Source organism: Mangifera indica, chromosome 2 (genome assembly GCF_011075055.1).
Source record: "Mangifera indica cultivar Alphonso chromosome 2, CATAS_Mindica_2.1, whole genome shotgun sequence".
Lineage (NCBI taxonomy): Eukaryota > Viridiplantae > Streptophyta > Magnoliopsida > Sapindales > Anacardiaceae > Mangifera > Mangifera indica.
The window spans coordinates 1,117,171-1,137,843 of NC_058138.1; the positions used below are offsets into that span (position 1 = coordinate 1,117,171).

The 20,673-nt window shown below is 35.3% G+C and overlaps 2 long non-coding RNA genes and 1 pseudogene across 4 annotated transcripts; 2 read left to right on the forward strand and 1 right to left on the reverse strand.

The window, feature by feature from the left end:
* The first annotated feature begins 442 nt into the window (after positions 1 to 442).
* Positions 443 to 2,534, forward strand: LOC123199701 (annotated as a pseudogene).
* A 1,384-nt stretch (positions 2,535 to 3,918) lies between these two features.
* On the forward strand, positions 3,919 to 6,747 carry LOC123208974. 2 transcript variants are annotated; one of them, XR_006500899.1, is made up of 6 exons: positions 3,919 to 4,057; positions 5,051 to 5,098; positions 5,200 to 5,346; positions 5,642 to 5,777; positions 6,142 to 6,229; positions 6,309 to 6,747. It is a non-coding gene; the product is annotated as an uncharacterized LOC123208974 (long non-coding RNA). The 2 variants fall into 2 exon arrangements; XR_006500900.1 differs by lacking the exon at positions 3,919 to 4,057 and adding an exon at positions 4,109 to 4,453.
* A 2,997-nt stretch (positions 6,748 to 9,744) lies between these two features.
* LOC123208975 lies at positions 9,745 to 12,510 on the reverse strand. Of its 2 annotated transcripts, XR_006500902.1 has the most exons (4): positions 11,529 to 12,510; positions 10,321 to 10,983; positions 10,062 to 10,197; positions 9,745 to 9,786 (listed from the first exon to the last, which is right to left on the reverse strand). It is a non-coding gene; the product is annotated as an uncharacterized LOC123208975 (long non-coding RNA). The 2 variants fall into 2 exon arrangements; XR_006500901.1 differs by having other exon boundaries at positions 9,745 to 10,197; positions 11,529 to 12,509.
* Positions 12,511 to 20,673: the final 8,163 nt, after the last annotated feature.

Sequence of the window (20,673 nt, forward strand, 5' to 3'; positions counted from 1 at the left end):
CACATTAAACCCAATGCCACTTATGCCCCAACCTATGCCTACTCTGTCACCCCACTTAACCAAAACAAAACACAATTCAATAACACATAACAGTAGTGGAATTGAGGTTTCTGTGTCTAATGCTGATGTGGAAGCTGCTTTGAAATGTGTAGAAGATGAAGCAGATTACATTGCATTGAAGAGAGTTGAATAGGAAGAGGCCATTGGGAGACTCGAAGATGATGAGTTTGTAAATGAAGACAATGTGAAGTCTAAGGAGCCTGCTGATCAGAGTGGTTTGATGTTAAATGGCACTGATCCAAATGAGGGGAGAACTCTTGTTTTTTCTGAGAAAGAAGATGATGTTGACATGCTGGCTGATGTCAAACAGATGGCGGCAGCAGCGACAGCAAGTGGACAAACTATTTCATCTTTTGAGAATCAGCTACGTCTAATTGATTAATATGCCATACGTTTTTTGGAGCTGTGGGATCCTATAATCAACAAGACAGCTGTGGAATCTAAATTCAAATTTGAGGAGACAGAGTGGGAACTAGAAAATATAGAGAAGTTTAAGGAGGAAACTCAAGATACAGAGGCTGAGAAAGAGGATGGAAGCGTGCAAGGTGTTGAGAAAAATGATCCTTCTAAAGCCTCGGAAGACTTGAAGAAGGACAATGAAGCTGGAGAAAAAGAAAATCACGATAATTCCAACTTTGGGATTGTGACTGATGAGGATAGGGAAGCTGACCAAGAGGCTATGAAGAAACTTAAAAGCATGATTGAAGGCAGGTTAAAGGCCAATCCTCTGCCTCCAGCCCCTGTTTAATCAACTCTTGATGGTTTTAGAAGTTCAAACTCAGAATTGCCAGCTAAAATTAGGGATGGAGACTCTGATGTGGATATACTCAGAAATGACGTAGCCGAAGATAAAATTGATGATGAGATAGCTAGTGATACCAAAGCAACTAGTGAACATAATAGGCCTGAGACAAGCTCACCTGATAGGAGTAGGACATATGATAGCAGAAGTAGAGATAGAGACAGAGAGCGAGATCTAAAACGAGAGAAGGAACGAGAAATTGATAGATACGAAAGGGAAGCAAAGCGAGAACGTGTTAGGAAAGAGAGAGAGCAAAGAAGGAAGATTGAGGAGGCTGAACGTGAGTATGAAAGGTGTCTAAAAGATTGGGAGTACAGGGAAAACGAGAGACAGTATGAGAAAGAGAGGGAACGCAAACGGAAGAAAGAAATCCTTTATAATGAAGAAGACGAGGATGATGATTCACGGAAAAGATGGCATAGGAGTGTGTTAGAAGACAAGAAAAGGAAGAGGTTGAGAGAAAAGGAGGATGATTTCAATGACAAAATTAAAGAAGAGGAAGAAATTGCTAAGGCTAAGAAAAAAGCTGAGGAGGAACAGCTGCAGTAGCAACAAAGAGATGCATTGAAGCTTTTGTTGGGTCATGGATCAAATGGAACTGAAAATCCTTCGTCTGCTGAAGAATCTGGTGTTGAGACCAAAGATAAAATTGTTGTTGGGCAGGATTATGATGGTGATTCTATTCATGAAAATCATGTAGCAGGTGATGAAGTTTCACAAAATGGCACTGGTGATGAATCAACGAATACATCTGTTTCTTCATTGGATATGCGGCATAACAGTAATGCCCCAACAAGAAAATTGGGTTTTGGTCTTGTTGGCTCTGGCAAACGAACTGCTGTTCCTTCTGTCTTCCATGAAGAAGATGATGATGATGCAGATGATGGAAACGGTGAAAAAGTTCTTACTCAAAAAGTTTATAAGCTTGGGCAATTATTCAATTTCTTTTGGACCCTATCATTTTACTTTTGCCATTCAATTGGTGGTGGCTTTGTTTATCCAATTAAGGAAAGATAGTTTAATATTCTGCAATGTGATGGATCTTATGGCGTTCACTTAGCATCTTCTTTGACAGAGACACATGTTAGACTTATGTCATGGACCTATGTTGTAGTCTCTTTCGAAAGTATCCTAACAGTGTGAGTAATATGCAATTTCTTCATCTCCACCTTGAGGACAAGGTGGTTCTCGTTGAGCGGGGTAATGTTAGATCTCATATATCACTCTTGTAGGAAGAAAATGTCTCTTAAGACACATGGCAGTAAGGTAAAGGAGCATGCAACAGAAAGCCATATACTAACATTATGCACAACAGGCCCACAACTAACGGAGGGGACCACAGGGGTATTCATAGATAAGGTGGCATCATAAGAATGGAGGAGGCACTGCACGGAGGAGGTGGGTATAATAGTTGTGGGAAAGAAAGAAAATGGGAGAAGGAAGAAAATAGAAGAATAGGCAGTGAGGGAGAGACCCAGCTTCTCGAATGCTGGTGATGGAAGCCTGAGCTGGAGTTTCTTCTGTCAAGTGCTTGAGTTTCTTTAGTATTTAGTTTCTTGATTTTCTATCTTTATTGTTAAACTGGTTGTAGGAGAAACATAGCACTTGTGATTTCGTTGGCTGCTATTTTATCTCAATATCAAGGAAACATTCTGAAACATCAATTTGTCTATTGTTTACTACACTTTTTCATACAACATTCACGGTTACATTACTCTCGTATACACTATAGTCTAATTGTTGTGACAGCCAAATACCCACATCGAAGCCAGCCCGAGCCGCTTACCAGATATTCGACATCAGGTACCTAACACCACCACACACTTTCACGCCTCTCTTCACTATTAGAATACAACTAGTTTCTTCTATATTTTTCTAAGACATTTCTAACCACCATCAAATTCATTTTTTTTCCCTTGGTTCCTGTTAAATATATATAAAATTATTATAGTCTTTCAATCGAAATATTAACTTTAATTTGATTGACATGATTCTTCTTTAGGTTGGCTCCCTTTGGAAAGAATTGACACTAAGTGGAAGGAATATCATGACAACTTTGCAAGGAGACTTTCAAAAGAACTTTGGCAAAGCAGAACTCTTCGATTGATTAAGGATGACCATGCATATATCTCAATTCATATCCTTCAAAAATTTATCAATCTTGAAAAACTCATATTGAAAGTAAGTATATATGAAGAGATGTTCTTATGTGAAGAAGGTAAGGAATATGTTGGAGCGTTTTTAAAATTGAACGATCTACAATTGCAAGGACTTTTTAATTTAAAGTGCATATGGAAACAAGACTTTCAATTCAAATCAATTCTTCAAAATCTTCGTTCTTTAAATGTTAAATATTGTCACAGTCTGATGACTTTGTTGCCGCCTTCATTGTCTTTTAAAAATCTAATGACTTCGGAGGTAAAGTATTGTAATAGAATGCAAAATTTAATGGCATCCTCAACAGCCAAAAGTTTGGCATGTCTAGAAAGATTGTCAATAGAAGAATATGAAATGATGATAAAAGTATTAGCAAATAAGAAAGATATAGAGAAAGATGAAATTGTTTTTGAGAGATTGAAGGAGTTGCACTTGTTTAATTTAGAAAGTCTCACATGCTTCTATTATGGGAATTACACATCAAAATTTTGATTCTTAGAATCATTAGTTGTGAATAAATGTTCTAAGATGTAGACTTTCTCAAGAGAAGACATAAACATGCCAAAATTACAACAAGTGAATAGGAAAGATTGTTCAAATGACCGTAATTATGTCACAACACAATTACAAAATGGTACGTATTCATTTATTTAACAATATACTTTTTTTTGTAGAGTTTATTGTCCTTCATTCAGTTAATACTAGTCAATCTTCAATGTTCTTTACTACAAATTTATTTTTGATTAAAATTCCCTAAGTACAAATTGAGAAACTACAACATTATATTTTATGTATGGTTAAAGTTGAAATAAATTGAGTATGCATGTTTTTCAAGTATTGAGGTGACTGTTGAGGAAATTCATTATCTTCTTGTTTAATTGATGTTTTATTATCATTTTAAAGACTAAAAGTAACATTAATTCACTATAGTTTTGTTTTACGCTTAAATTTATGCATTGTTCTCTATGATTGCAGATTGTTCAAAGTTAGGGGAAAAATACCCTTTGAAGCGTTGGAAGCAAACTGCAAAATCATATAGTAAGTGTATGGTATTAGAAGAGTTGACATTTTGTCTTAAACATATTTCAAAATAATACATATTAGAAGAGTTGACATTTCTTCTTAAACATATTTCAAAATAATACTTATAAGTTGTCTTTAAAATTTCTATACATTAATAAATTATAAGGTTAAACGGATTATTTTATATTTCATAGAGACTGTCCGCATTCTCTCCCTTCCATTCTTTGTAACCCAATCAAAATCATCGACGGTCGTCTGCTTAACTGCTAGAAATCTAGGTTATTTTCGTCGTCACAAATTAACAGAACATGTTTGTTATTGATATTTTTAATTTTGCAGATAAGTTTGCCGAGTTTTACTGAATCTGTTCAGCATGGTCAGCAAATTGGTGCCAAACAACTTCAATACACTGTAAGCAAATTAGAAGTTGAAATTGATATCATTTTTTTGTCTGATTCTAATTGACAAGTGGATATAATGTGATTCAGGAACTTTCCTTGTAGATCTATATAATGAAGCTTTAGTTTTTAAAACGTGATTTACTTGAAATGCTATTTGAAAATGTTATTTACTAGGTAGTATTCGATTTAGGTAAAGTCCATCAAGGATCGTAAAGTACAAATACATAGAATTAAATGGGTCTTGAATATATTTATATGGTTATAAGTCTGGTACGCATTATATTGTACTTCAACTTGAGCAAGAATAATTTGATAAGTTGTTTATATTTGTAATAATCTCCTTTTGAGATTGATAATATACCAATACTTAGAAAATGTAGTTGGTGGTTTTATTGGAATTGATAACGGTAGAATTTTAAGCACATGCACATTAGGTTTGGGTAAGCAAAAATAATGCCCAACTTGCATGATAGAGTTACATGATTGAAATTCCAGAGCTAGTGAGATTATTCATTTGATCATTGGATGGGCTTTGTTTTAAGACTGACTAACTAATATATTGATGAATATGCTAACCTATAAAAGTCTTTTTTCTGTGGGTTTTTAGTCAGTTATGAGCCAAGCAGAGGAGAGGCGTTCCAGCAAGGACTCAAATGTATGTTTGAAGCCTATCTTTCTCTTGTTGTCTTGTTCCTTTTTGAAGCCTTTTCTTTTTTGGTTGTTTTTCATTTTGGTCAGCACTGTTTTGTTTTGCAGAAAGCTAGAAATGGCAATGCATGTCAGATGGTGATCTTATATATTCATGTATAATGAACAGAACTGATTTCTGACATTGCCCAATATAGCCAAAAAAGGCCACAGAGATTCTTTGTTCAGGACATCACAAGTGCACATTTCTAATAGGTTGCTTAATTTTGTAGCTTATACCACAATTTTATATGGTTGTATTCTACTGCACAGACCAAAGGCTGTTTTCCTTGACAGAAACTAGCTGAGTCTTTTCAAATCCAAATTATATTCTTACCCATACATTCATTTGCTTTTTAGCTTGATGCAAGATGAATTTAGTGAATGATGTTTTCATTTAATTTTTCTTTCGCTATTGTGTGTTATCTTTGTTAGATGTCCTACTTATATACTAACTTTTGATTCTGCTTTATTCAATGGATGATTGGAAGTTTTTTAAAAGTGGTTACAGGCTAGACGAAATTTCTCCCCAGGAAAAAAAAAATCACCAGCTTTTACAAGCCAAGACGATCTGCATATAGAGGAAATGAATACTGAAGGAACACTTGATTTTTCTGCCCAATGTCTTGGTGTTGGAGACTGGGGAGGTAGGGAAGTTTTAGTTGTAGCTACTATATTAATTCTACAAGTAATTGAGAAGTACATAAGTATATATTTGTTTTTCTCTCTGTTTGGATATGATGATGGAGGTCAGTAAAAGAGAGGAAGCAGGAATTGTTCTGGATGCAGATGTAGATGCTTTTGAGAAAGTATCTTTAACATGTTTTCTAGTTTCATTTGTTCATTACGATGTTGGTAAGGTCAAATGCATGCATTGTTCTTAACAATGGTGGTTTTAGCAGGCAATTTTAAAGATATTTCTCTTGAATGGAGCTGTGACCATACTTTCTTTGGCTGATTTGTTTCTGCGCAAATGTTTTATGTATCTCAATTGTCATTTTGGCTTCCCAGGTCCTTTGAGTTTGATATCTGCATAACAATGGTGAGAGATGACATGAGAAGAGGCATCTCTCTCTGTCTTAAAGGAGACAGACTACAGGTATTATTAGCTCAAAGGTTTAAAGTTTTGCAAGAATATGCAATGATGAGTTGACATGTAAAGCAATTTCTTATTACAGATTGTTATAGTTGCAATAATCACAATGAAGCAGACTCAGATGGATATTGATGTTCTTCAGGCAACTTACTACACGGGTGCCTTGTTCTTTTGTCTCATGAAGCAACTAACTATGCTTTGTACACGAGCTGGCAATTACCTATGTTTTGCACATAAGCTGAAGTTGACACTAAGAGCAGATCAGAAGTTGAAATCGATGTTGTTTTTGTTAAATTCTAGTTAGCATGTGGACACTGTGATTTTAGGAACTTCCGTTGAGGATCTAAAACTGTAGTTATAAAACTTGATTTACTTGACATGTTGTTTGAAAACAAGATTTTTGAGATTAATTGGTACTACAAGGATCGTGAAAGAAAATACATTGTATTGCTCAATATTTTTATCTGTGTCGAAACCAGGTTTGATTGTTTGTTTTAAATGAAATTCTAAATATTATGCAAGTTTGATTACTTAAAACTGTATTGAACCAACGGTTTAAATTATAATATTAATTGTGCAAGTTTAGTTTTATAGTTAATAGATAAGTTGTTTTTTGTTAGATTTTTATTAAGTTATGAGCCAAATAGAGAAGACGTGTTCAGACAAAGAATCGATATATATTTAAGGGGAAAGGACTATTTCCCACCCATTTTTTAGTCCTATCTTAAAAGTATAACCACGCCAGATAAAAAACTCAAACATTCACCCAAAGTTTAATCTGTTTGCATCCACCCACAACTGTCGTTAAATTTTCTGTTAAATAGAGGGGTAAAACTGTCATTTTACTGTTTTCATTCCATTGATATAATTTTATCGTATTTTCCCCCTTCGATTTTAAAAGTTACACTTTACCCCCATCCCTAAACTTTGAAAAGTGACTTTTACCCTCTCAAATCCCTATTTTTTTTTTTTCATTTTCCCTCCAGCCACCGACGACGACGTGGCTGGAGGAAGAGTGACGAGGGCTCGTCCATTCTCTGGACAACACTCATCGTCTAGAATGGACGACGAAACGTCATCCAGACTGGACGACGAAACATTCCACTGATATAATTTTATCGTATTTTCCCCCTCCGATTTTAAAAGTTATACTTTAGCCTCATCCCTAAACTTTGAAAAGTGACTTTTACCCCCTCAAATCCCTAATTTTTTTTTCATTTTCCCTCCGGCCACCGACGACGACGTGGCTGGAGGAAGAGTGACAAGGGCTCATCCATTCTCTGGACGACGCTCATCATCTAGAATGGACTACGAAATGTCGTCCAGATCTGGACGAAGCGTCGTCCAGTTCTGGACGACTCTCGTCATCCAGATCTGGATGACGTTCATCCTTCTTGTACGACTATCGTCTTCCAGAGGTGGTCGACCTCTGGACGAAAACTTCTCCGCCGTCGCCGAAAAAAGTGGCTGCATTTCAAAGGGAAAAAGTGAATTTTTTAAAACTTAATTTAGGGGACAAATGTTAGTTTTTCAAATTAACAGGGGGAAAATAAGATAAAATTTTAATTATTTAATATTATTGATAAATGACAAATTTACCCCTTCATCTAACAGAAAATATGTGGGTGGATGCAAACAGATAAAATTTGAGTGGATGTTTGGGTTTTTCATTTGACATGGGTATGCTTTTGAAATGGGGTTAAAAAATGGGTGGGAAATAGTTCTTTTCCCTATATTTTAAAGTCTGACTTTCCCATGATATCTTTTCCTCATTAAAAGCTATTCTGTTTTTGTTGTGTTTCAGTTTGGTCAACATTTCTTTGAAGTGCAGAAATCTAGAAATAGCAGTCCAACATTTCTCTGCTTGTTGGAGCATTGTCCTTCTCTATTATTATCTCTTGCCCTTCTCTATACTTTTCTATTGCCCATATGCTCTTGCTCATTTCCATTATCCCATGGTTTCAACTCAAACTAAAATCGGTTGCTTCTTCTGTCTTTTGATTCTTTCTACGAGAATTCTCTTGCCTTTTCTGACGACATTGACCATAATTTTAGTATTTTGATTATTATCTTACTTCAATTGAATTAGGTTTTAACTCTTTCGTATCCATTTTTGCTCTTCTACTCTTTAGCTGACATTCGATGACATTTAACAATCCCCTTCAGCTGTAATTTTTGTTGACACCATAATTTCTAATTCTATTTTTAAAACAATTTTTATATAGAATTTAGAAATTAAGTAATCAAAAATTCAGTTAAGTTATATGGAAAAGTCAGTACAATTATCAAGTAGTTTTTATATAAAATCGGTTTAATTTCAGTTTGGTTTACAAATCCTTCAAACCAATTCGATTACTCAGTTTTGAACACTTTTAAGCACAATAAGTGAAAATTTTGTCTTGCAAGACTAGATTCGATTTTTTGACTTGAGTTTGAGTAGCTTGTCACTTGAGTAAGTTAACTCACAAGGTTAGGCGAATTGTATATTATCGCTAAATCTTAAAATTTTGAAATATTAGATTTATCTCTCCCCAAAAAATCTTATATTTACTTTTTAAAAATTTATATCTACTTAGTAAACTTTTATAATTTAGTATAATAAATTTCATTTAATACATTATCTTTAAAAATTTACACTTATAATTTAATGCTAAAATTTAAACATATAATTAATTGATAAATAAATAAATTATGATATTTTACTTTAAATTATCATACCAAAATTAACCAAGGGTGTTATGGTCTTTTCACAGAAGTTACTAAAAGTAGAATATTTTTTTCCCTTCCCTCACACGTCTCTTTCTCTCTTAACTCATTTGCTTTCAGGAGAATTTTCTAGAAAAATTTATTGATCAAAGTAAAACTGTCATTGCAATTACATTATCCACTTCAAATCCTTTTCATCTCTTGAATCTGCCATTGAAAGCTCACTGACCACCCCCCATAGGAATGACTGACTCAGAGTGAGTCAGTGTTTGGGTTTTATAAATATATTAACTACTCTGTGTACAAATTTGTGAAATAAGATTATAAAGATGTAAATATAACATTTAAAAATTTATTGATGTTATACTCAAACCAAACCGTAAACTCATCAAATCAAATAGCTACAAGCTTGAGCTCAATTTGATGTAAACCGAGCCATGAACAGCTTGTGAGCAACTCCACTCTTGTAGCCCTACTTGGACCAGATTATCAATTCTCTTAACAATGAATTGAGAGACTCTAAGCTCATGACAAATATTAGCAGCTCAAAAAGTATAGGAAAGCGATATGATATAAAGGAGTCTAAAGGCTTAATCAAGGGACTTGACTTAAATGATCAAGCTTAAATCTTATTTCACAACAATAAGATCCATAATGCATACATACATGCTCACAAATTAAAAATAGCATAACTACCAACTAATAAAAATAGAATTCTTAATATTCCGGGCATGGTCCGACCAATATGTTAATCAAATCTTCACATTGACGATGAAATGCTCTTCAAGTGGTTGATTCCAGAAACTTCTTCAATAAAATGTCTTCAAATCGATCCATAGAAGCTCTTCAAGTACCTCACATGTAATAATAAAGCTCGATGTCAACCGAGCCACAAACAGCTTGTGAGCTACTCCACTCTTGTAACCCTACTTGGGCCAGATTATCAATTCTCTTAACAATGAATTGAAAGACTCTAAGCTCATCAGGACAATATTAGCAGCTCAAAAAGTATAGGAAGGCGAGATGATATAAAGGAGTCTAAGGCTTAATCAGGAGACGAGACCTAAATGATTAAGCTTAAATCTTGTTTCATAACATTAAGATCCATAATGCATATATACATACTCACAAATATTCCGGGCATGGTCTGACCAGGCTGTTTATCAAATCTTCACATTGACAACGAAAATGCTCGACAAGCAGTTGATCACAGAACTTCTTTGATAAAATGTATTCGAATCGATCCATAGAAGCTCTTCAATTACCTAACATGTAATAATAAAGCTCAATTGCAGGCATTTGCTGAAGTACTAAGGAGAACAAAAAGTTATGATGAATGTGACTTGGAAAGACAGTGCAAAATTTTCTAGGTGAATATGAGAACAGACCTTTCCATTAAACTCGGAACAAAATAATGCTTCATATGTAAACAACAATGAAAAAGATTCAATTCAGTAAAGATTTGATAGAGTAAGAATCCAGGGATCAATCAGTAGACGCATCATGGAAAAAATCCACATAGAAGCTGGCGAAAGCACCAAAGGCTGAACATACTGAAGCCACAAAAACTTGTGAATCCGCCACTAGACACAAATTAATCAACCAGATATAAGAAAGTTCCATTAAATCACAAAAACAAATTATTAAATAAAACAGTTAACTCATGACAAAATGGTGACAGTTATTCAATAGGATACGATCCATGAAAGAAGAGATAAAAAGTAAACTTAGTTTACAGATAAATATTTGTTTTTGACATATGAAAATATAGAGAGACTGTCAAGGACTGAAATTGAAAAACAGAGTAGCCTGTGACAATGAATCATGGCTGAGAGAAGAGAGATCATGGAGTTTTGCAACCATTCCCTAAAAGTTGACTATCTGAAACTGGAGTAAACAGAGAAACTACATAAAGCATACAACTATTCATAAATCATAACGCCTGAATCTCATGCTTGTCAATCCGCAAAGAGTAATTTAACTATCTCCATAACAACCTGGATGAATGGTTATCCAAGAGTTTGCACCCACAAGTGGCTAAAGCTTGGATTCTGAGCATCATGAAAGAAAAGGAGACAATATAGAACACAGAAAAGCAAATCCATATCTGATTTGAAACAAGCAACAACAATTCAAATCTGTAAAAGCATTTGAACATTGAAAATTTACATGCAGGAAGTCAGTATATATACTCTTTTACACCATGTCCTTTTAAATCTGTATTTCCTGTGCTTACATAATCTTGTTAAAAATGTCCTCAATCTAGTTATGCAAATCAGAATTCAATAAAAAATAATAATCCATACACAGATATTGCAATAATAATACAGCATTGTTGTCAGAATCATGAAACAGCCCTTAAACACATGCAACTCCCACAGATGCGACTAACATACAATTTTAATATGCTTTTTAAATCTGCAATTTCAATGCTTACATAATCTTGTAAAGAGTCTTCAATCTAGTCAAATGAATCAGAATTTAATATGGCATTGCTATCACAAATAAAGAAATGAACCATAAACACAAGTCCACTCCTGCGAATTCAACACAGCATGTGGTATACAATAGACAATTTAAAAAGAAAAAAATTTACATTCAGGAAAGTGCCAAACTAGTGGAGGCCAAAATATCTCAGAAGATTCAGGAAATGATACAAGCCACTTGTTACTACCGTCATTGAAGTCGAAAACTGAAGTATACATCCCAGGAAAATCATATGTAACCCCAAAGAAATCAGTTTCACCCATACAAACACAATTTGGTTTTATTCCCAAAAAGTCTTTAGCAAAAAAAAAAGCTGCCTCCATCAAACAGAAACAATGCTTTACCCTCCAAATCCTTCACTTCAATCCACTCTTGTTCTTCTTCATCAAGCTTAAACACATAGAAAACAGAATTCAAAACCACTTTCTCAGCCCTAGCTGGAGAGAAATTTCTTTTATTTCCAAATTTTTTATCACTACTACTGCGATTTTTAATCAAATACAAATCAATCGATGTATTTACAAAGCTTTTGTAAGTAAAACGAATCAACAATAGAGGCAAAGTTTCACTAACCTCCAAAGACTTCGAATCAACACTTAAAATATGCCCATCTGACATCACTACATGAAACTGCTTCTAATAATAAACAATATCCTGAACATCAACATTGGCACAACCCAAGTCGACCCATTTCTTATCACAGCTCCTCCAAACCATCCACTCCAAATTCAGAAAAACCATAACTGCTAACTCATCGTTATCTGCAGAGACGATGACTTTTTGCAACAAAATATACTTCCACCCACTAAACTGCCTTGGATGTTCATCAGGAATCCAATCAATTCTATACCCCTTACCGATTTCCTGCACACGATATTCCAGCAAGTTCACTGACTAAGGCAACATTTCAAGAACGCGCTCTTCAAAATGGCGGCGAGAGTAGGGATCCTGGACCCGGGTTTTCCCCTGGCTTGATTTTTCAACTGTGAATATCCAAGGAGGGGCCTCTTTCGGAGAGGGGAGAGGGACGGGGAAGCAGAACAAGCTGCAGACGGCGTGGAAACGGCTGAGTTCGGTTTAACTTGAAAAATTATAATTATACGTATAACTTATATATTTACCGACTGTTTGATGTCTCTGTGCCTTCTTGAAACCTTGAAAAGGATAGGCCAAAGTCTTATTCCCACCCAAGGTTTAGTGTAAAGTTAAAGTTATATTTCGCTAATTTTTCAAAATCTAAATACTTACCTATCTGTTAATTTTGACTATTATTATAAAAAATAATATTGTTATTTAGAGATTTTATTTTTTTTTAAAATTATTTCTTTTTCCTACTTCAGCTTTAAAAACTAACTATTTCCATTCTAGCATAATTTTAAGAAGTTACTTTTCAGCCTCATCATGTAGGATTTATAGGTTTTCCATATTTAAGATTAACAGTTGCATTCTCAAATTTCAAAACATTACATTTACACCACCAAAAATACATTTTTCCTCTTCGATGACCATTTGTCTCAATGATTGATCCAGCACATCCTAAACCATTTTTTCAACATCCTACATCGTCTTTGGTGATTTTTCAGCATGAAACAACCTAGAATCATTGTGAATCCAAGTAGATGTTTTCAACTCTCTCTCTCTTGATTTGGCATTTCCAATGACCTTCTCTTTGGTGGTCAATAACTTCACGACCCAAAGAGGACAGAAAAGTCACCGAATTGACAAGATATGATTTATAGAATGCATAGCACCTAAAATAACATTAATTGCCCTTCTTTATTTACAATTAAATTAATGTATTGTTCTATATGATTACAAATTGTTCAAAATTATGGGAAAGATACCCTCCGAAGCATTGGTAACAAATTGCAAAATCATATGGTAAGTGTGTGGTGTTAGACGAGTTGACAAATCTTCTTAAACATATTTCAAAAGAGTGTGAGTGTGTGTGTGTGTGTGTAAGTTGCCTTTAAAATTTTTATTGATTGATAAATTACAAAGTTATATATGACAATTGATAAAAATTTAAAGGACAATCGTATGAAGGAGTTTAATGATATTATCCAATGTTATAAATTTATCACATAGTTAGGTCTCTCCATTCCCTAACTGCAATGACTTTGTCTCTAGAGATGAATCTCATAAGTCTATTCTAGTATTTAGTTGTGGCTTCAAACAAGTCATAACAACCAAACCATCCTCTTGCTTTTGTTCTCTGTAACGCTTTCAAAATTGTCAAAGGTACAACCAACTTAACTTTCAGAAATCCAGCTCATTTTTGTCGTCTCAAATATATAACATTCACACTAATTCAACTTGTACGTTAATTTTTGTTAATGTTTTCAATTTCGAAGATGAGATTGTCAAGTCATTCTTGTATCTGTTTGACAAGTTGGCAAAGTTGATGCCAAATGACTTTCACTACACTAGGAGCAAATTAAAAGTTGAAATTGATGTCATTTTTGAAAGATTCTAATCACAAGGTGGATTCAATGTGATTTCAAGAACTTTTATTGAAAATCTATACAATGATGTTGTAGTTTTAAAACATGATTTACTTGAAATATTGTTTGAAAATATGAATTTTATGTTTTATTGTTAGATTATCGCAAGATCATGGAAATGTTGTATTCGATTTAGGAAAGGCCAATTAAGTATCATAAAGTACAAATACATTGAATGACTTCCAAATATATTTATGTGGTTATAAATCAGGTATGCATTGAATTGTAATTCAACTTGAGCAAGTATACTTTGATAATATATTGATATGAAAATAAGTAAATATAGCTGGTGGTTTTATTGAAAGTGACAAAGGTAGAATTTTGAGCATGAGTACATTAAATTTGGCTAAGTAGAAATAATGTTTGGATATTAATTATTTTAATCACATTTTTTCCCCTGAATATATGTAGCCACATTTTTTCCATTATAAATATTTAGCCATAAAAACAAAAATAAAAAATACCCCTAAGAACCTAGCCAAGTAATCAAAAACTTTTGACCAAACTCTCAAAAAACAAGCCGGGAGCTGACTCACCATACCCACTGCCTCTGACTACTAACAATAGGAGTTGCCCTAAGCTCCTTGGTGTGCTTTACTCGTTCTGAAATATGCCAAAATTATCTTCTATTAAGCTTTCTAAGGTCAACTTTAAAAGCTTTTAGCTTGGATACAAGAATAAACATAAGAGAACCTTTAGCTTCAGTGTTCCAAATTTTCTCCACCAATGGGAGAAAATCTTCATGGTTGGCCCAAAAATTACAAAACTTGAAAGGAGTTTTCTTGCAGTTCTCTTCTTTTCCCACACGAAACAACACAAGGGCAATGATCGGATAACACCTGATTGTCAAACACAACCGTAGCCAAAGGAAATTTCAACTTCCACGCAACATTAACGAGCACTCTATCAAGCTTACAACAAGTTCTTCTCTCACCTGGGCTCTTGTTCCAAGTGAAGAAATTGCCACTATAGTTCAAGTCATCTAAGTTGGCGTCACAACACAATTTATTAAGATCCTCACTATAAGAATTTCTCTCTATGTTATCACCACATTTATCTGACGGAAACCGAATGGAGTTGAAGTCACCAAGAGTCACAAAAGGACGGTCCGGGAAGTCCTCTACTGCATTACTCAAGCCCTTCCATAAGTCTTTTCTCTCAACGGGGGAATTGAGAGCATACACCATGGCACAATATAAGATAGTAATTCTACAAAGAATAAACTGAGGAGTAGAATTAACCACCTCCAAAGCAACACTATTAGGGTTCCACATCACCCATATTCTACCACCTCTATGACTACCATAATTGTGATCAATAATCCAATTGCTAAAATTGCTAGCAACAATTTTCTCCATGTTCTCTTCCTTAACTCTCGTCTCAAGTAAGCCAATAACATCCGCGCTACTATTATTCAACCACATTTTTATTTCCTTTTGCTTAGCGGGGGCATTAAGTCCCTTATGTTCCAAAAGATAAGGATCATCCTAAAATGGAGAAGAAAGAGGTACACACCTTTCCACTAGCAGAAGAAAAGGGAGTCCTTTTTCTTCTTTTTCCTGCTTTTAGCACTCTTAGGTCTATCCTTTTCATCCACCATTTTAAGGTTACCAAACGTCATCGGCATGGGAGAAAGAACACCCAAACAACATCCATCATTCAGGTCACCTGCAGGACCTTCAGCATTATCACCAGACCCCTTCGGTAGACAGTCACCGAGAGAAGCAGCCACAACACCAGAAAGCTCATTCTCCGCCAGCAGATTCCTGTCTTCCAAGTTCAAGCAGCTAATGGGATTGCCAGACTCAATCACTTCTTCGGTGGCCTTCTCCTTAGCAATCTCCAAAGGCTGATCCGACTTGAGGTGAGCAAACAATTGCTGGTCTAAGATCTCTTCAACGATCTTTCCTGAAGCAGGCATGCTTTGGCAAGAAGTAGAACATTCCCCCCTTTCTCTAACCGTAGCAAGAATCTCATCAGCATCAGCAGATTAAATCACCAAAATTTCCTTGCCTTTAGGTTCCAAACCACTCTTCTCCACAACCAAAGAAGGAGGAGGGGGATTAGTTTCAGTGGGGGGGTGTAGTCCTCCAAAAGGTGATCAAAAGAATTTTTCACAAAACCTTGCTTGCCACTCCATCAAAATGCGGCTCAAGGATAGCACTCTTCTGCCTTATATATCCAGAATTTCCGCTGGCATTTGCTTTCCCCACAAGACGCTGCCCCTTGGCCTTTAAGTTGACGTCTGACCTGCCCGTTGGAAGACCATTCTTTCCTTCAGCCTTCTCTCCATTCAAACCCTACTTACAGTCCAGGCAGCTATGCCCAAACCTCTTACAATTTGAACATCGCAGAGGTCTCCAACTATAATCGGCCCCCAATTCAAGCTTATCGCCATTAGGAAGCAAGAGATCAACGAAATCCAGGAAAGCACAATCAACATCCATCTCTATGCTTAATCTTGCATACTCAAGCCTAGAGCCTTCCTCCATGAAAAAATCCATGAAGAGAGGGCGCCCAAGACCACTCGTTATGCAACTTAACCTTTTTGAATTCCAGAATTCCAATGGGACTCCATAAATTTAACCCAAACAGCGATCTTCTTTATGTTTCCGACAACCATGTCAGGGTTTCTCGCCTATTTCCTAACAAAGAACGGTGTACCCCCAAGGAACCAAAGGCCATCTTCGATAACCTTCATCATATCTCCAGGGCTGTTAAATTTGAGAACAAAAATTCCTTGACCATTAGAAGTCACTTCCTTCAACCCAAGGTGGGACCACAGCCTCTCTGCAAACCGTTTAACAACAGCACAACTATCCCATTTTTTGGCACCCAGCACCACCACTTCTTCAGGAGGAGCAACACAAGCACGTCCAGGAGACAAACAAGGCTTGGGCACCAGCCCTTTTAACTTCAAACAAGAGCGACCAAGGGCATCCTGGAGCAATGACAAGAGGACGAGGCAGGACATCACTACCACCAGACAAAACCGGGGGAACCAAAGGGGGAGCAGCTTCCAAACCAGAACCTGAAGAGGCTTCCAACACTTCAGGAAAAAGGGAGCAAAAGAGCTCAACACCACAAACAGAACCAGCCATAGAAGGAGAACCAAAATCAACAAAGGGGAATCAGAAAGAGAACACTAGCCAGCACACGCCAAGAGGAAAGGAGTACGGCAACGAGCTTGCAGGAAATAGAGAGCACTAGTAGCGAAAAACAAAAACGATGCGGGGTGCGCCCAAGATGGAATGCACAGAACCCAGGCCACAGGAGATGCCCGCATCAACAAGAGAGCTGCGAAAACCCAAACCAGAGCCAAAGCAATCCAACCAGGCCCACTAAATAGGAGACGGCACTCAGCACCAAACTAAAACACTAGACCCAGCCCACAACCAAGAAGAGGCAATACCTCTGCAAGGCCCAGTCCAACACAGCGCAGAGAGCCAATAGGAACCTGCCACCACAAGAACTCAAGAGAGAAAATTCCCGCCAAACGGCCTCCCACCAGACTGCCGGATAAACCAGCGCCAGCTCTGACAACACGCCACCCTACCAGAAAATTGAGCGAAACCAGAAAGAAACCCGACTCTAACCACCAGCAACAGATCGCCAGTGCAGAAAAGACACCCAACAAGAGCAGGCCACACCAAAAACACCACAAGAGAAAGCACACCACACAGAGACAAACAAACAGAAAGAATATAGACCACAAGCAAACGAGAGGAGGAAGAAAACAGAAAGGGGAAAATGAGAGTAGTGACGAAGGGGAAGCAGAAGGGGAGAGACAAGGAGGGGGAAGAGGGAAGGGGGACGGTTGCCGTAGATGACAGCAACCAGGGCAGGGAGGGGCATTCTGTCTAATGTTCAAATATAGTATTTGATCTAATTGTGTTGAATTTGCTTAGAATGTGTTTAATTGAAGTACTGTTGTTATAATTGTTCTGGGTTCCAAGCAAGCTTGTAACTTTACCTGACAAGCATACTGAAAGCCCAATTATTTTTCTTTTTTTCTTATTGTGATCTCATGTGGTTTGAGCTCACCCTTGACTAAATGTACTTCACTTTTGGTAGAAATCTACTGATTGAAGTATTTATAAGCTAACTGAATTACTTATGTTGCAATTATTTTGGCTTGCACAAAACTTCATAACTTTAATATTCTTACTGGAAGCTCAGTTTTTGATATCTCAAGTAATTGGTTTGACTTCTGATATCTGAACTCAGCGGTTAGTTGAGCAAATGTACTTCACTTTAAATGAGTTCAACAGTTAATGGTTTATCTTTGTAGAGTTGGTGTGGAGTTGTGTTAGGACTTAATAAATAATAATAATAAATAAAATATATTTGGATTAGAATAATATATTTGATTTAATTATAAAATATTTATAATAGAATATTTGATTTGATTAGGTAAATATTTGAGTTGATTAGGATAAATATTTGATTTGATCTAGATAATATTTGAATTTAAAATTTAAAATATAGGGAGTATAAATATGAGTGATTGGAGGTGAGAAAGGAAGAAAAAAGAAAAACATTGTTAATTTGGTATTTGGTAGCCTTTGACTAATTTGGGAGGGAAAAACACCTCTAATTGTCTTTGGGATGAGTTGACACCTCTGTTGTCAACACTATTTTATTAATATTAATAATATTTAAGTTGGGTTACTATCAAGTTGCCAACTGCAGAGATGAGATATTAGAATTTGAGATTGTTCACAGTAAGCTCCTCAACTCTATGGAATTCTTTTATACATTTGCTTTTGTTCATTTTCTATTGAGCCATAGATTGAATCCATACAATTGCTTTTCTGGTTGTAACTAATATGTGAAATTTTATTACAGAGAGTTTTATTAGTCATTGTCTTAGATTTTTCATTGTTAAAAGTTAATTAAAATGCAACTCAGTTGCAGTTTTGAATGATTTTATTGGTTGGTTGAAATTGAATCCATGTTTTTTAGGTCGTCCTGATTACAAAACCTGATGAAGAACACCTATTTGTCTTAAAAGACAAAAGAAGATGGCTTAGCATTGTTTTAGAGAGTAACTCTACATATAATATCCTTTTTTACTAAAAACTGCAATTTATTTTATAAATATATATAATTTGAACAGATTATAAGTTACTTTAATATGAAACGAAATGTTATGATCTTGCAGAATTGATAACCTGTCTAATGTTCTTTTAACTTGCTACTTGAATTACATTTTTGTCAATAATACTTTTTTGTGCAAGATATTATTTTGACACCTTGCAATCAATTGTTTGACTTTGAGACATTTCTTTTAACTTGTGTTAGACAGTAAACCTACATGAGTTTGGCCATCCTTCCACTATTTTGCTTTGACACATTTGTGTTTCATGTGCCACGTGAGTTTCCAATAAAATATGACTTGCTGTCCAACCAGGTCTTCTCTATGCAATGAAAGCTTAGTTTCTTACTGGAAAGTTTTTTTCTGCACAAACTGTAAGGAATTTGCTCAATTTCCATTAACATGTAATAAAGTTGCTAAGATTTGCTTTAACGGGAATTTGTGAATCAAGTCCTTGAGATCAGCAAGCTTGATGAAATTAAGGATGCCATAATTGGCATACCAGCTGTTAGTCATCTATAAACTGAGCAGATCAAGGGGCTGACCATAGCTGTCGAACTTGTTGCCACCATTTACTGTCTTTACGAATTACGGATGAACGTGCAAGTGGTGTAGATGCAAGCTGCAGCAATTGTTATGCGAGCTGTTATATATGCGGTTGAGACTGGGAGGAAGACAATTGTTTGCACTATTCAGCAACCAAGCATCGACATATTTGAAGCATTTCATGAAGTAATTTTTTTAAGTTACTGCAGAAATGTAAAATTAGGATTTGTCTGTGAAATTATAATTTTAGTACTAATGAAATTTTAGCGTGGTTGAATAATATGATACTGCAAATATTATCTTGTTGAATTTTAAGTTGCTTTTATTTCATGATGTTAATACTCTTTCTCTGATAATATTCAGATCAATTTTCTTTTTCCTTTCAAAAAGAAATTCCCTACAGTTTCTGCTTTTACTTTCATTTTGTTATTATCTATGATTACAAATTGGATTCTGTGAAAGAATTCCTTCACAACCTTCAAATTGTTGAAAGGGGTAGCTTATTTCAGTTTGAATACACTTAGTAAAGTTTTCGCCGCATACTTCTACAAGTTTTATGTTGATGTATTGGCACAATCATATATTAGTAGCAAAACTCCATACATGACAATGATTTTGGCAAAGAAAAGAAGAGAAAAAGCAGTTACTAGTTTGCACTTTCCATTCATTTATGCAACTCCAACAAATAGCAGAGGGATTGGAAAGGTATCTCTCCTCAAACGACACGGATCTGAAATTTGACTGTTAGTGCTTTGCCCTGTGGTATGGAAATTTGACTGTTGACATGTCTGTTTTGTTTTCTTTTGGCTTAAAAAAAAAAAAAAACCTAAAACACAATGAACTAAGAGAGATCAAGATTTATAGGGATAATAATACTTGGAGGTACCAAACTATTATTAGTGGAACTGAATTATATTTTTTTAATTTGAGGTATTGAATTCTCAGATTTTCTTATCTAAGGAATTGAACTTTTAAATTTTTTTATAGAATAAACCAAACTTTTAATGTTTTAATCGAAGGTGCAGAGCAAACAAAATTAAGATTGTTTGTTTTGTTTTGGAAGCAAGGTTATCAATTTGGTATTTTCAATAGAAAATAGTAAAAGT